The sequence below is a fragment of the Sinocyclocheilus anshuiensis genome, unplaced genomic scaffold (assembly GCF_001515605.1).
Source record: "Sinocyclocheilus anshuiensis isolate Anshui unplaced genomic scaffold, SAMN03320099.WGS_v1.1 scaffold542, whole genome shotgun sequence".
NCBI lineage: Eukaryota > Metazoa > Chordata > Actinopteri > Cypriniformes > Cyprinidae > Sinocyclocheilus > Sinocyclocheilus anshuiensis.
Genome location: NW_015547685.1, coordinates 61947 through 62372, shown reverse-complemented (window position 1 = coordinate 62372; position 426 = coordinate 61947).

The window sequence follows — 426 nt, the reverse complement described above, 5'->3', positions numbered from 1 at the left end:
CTTTAGGACCTCAGACCAGCTCTTTGTCTGTTACGGAGGCCGGCAGAAGGGGAAGGCCATCTCTAAGCAGAGGATGGCCCACTGGATTGTGGATGCCATCACCCTGGCTTATCAGGCACAGAGTGTGCCCTGCCTGCTCAGGTTGTAAGCTCACTCTACTAGGAGTGTTGCATCCTCCTGGGCGCTGGCTCATGGCACCTCGCTGACAGATATTTGTAGAATTTACGTATGTGTAATTAGATAGATAGATTCTTTCACACCCAAAATGTACGTATGTGTAATTAGATAGATAGATAGATAGATAGATGAAGAGCATTAAATTATTTGATAAAGATCATAAATTGGTGTTTCACTTGTTGAGAGCAGTACCTGGAAATTTGTATTCCCAGCACTGTTCTCATAGAAGATCCCAGTCAAACTCACATC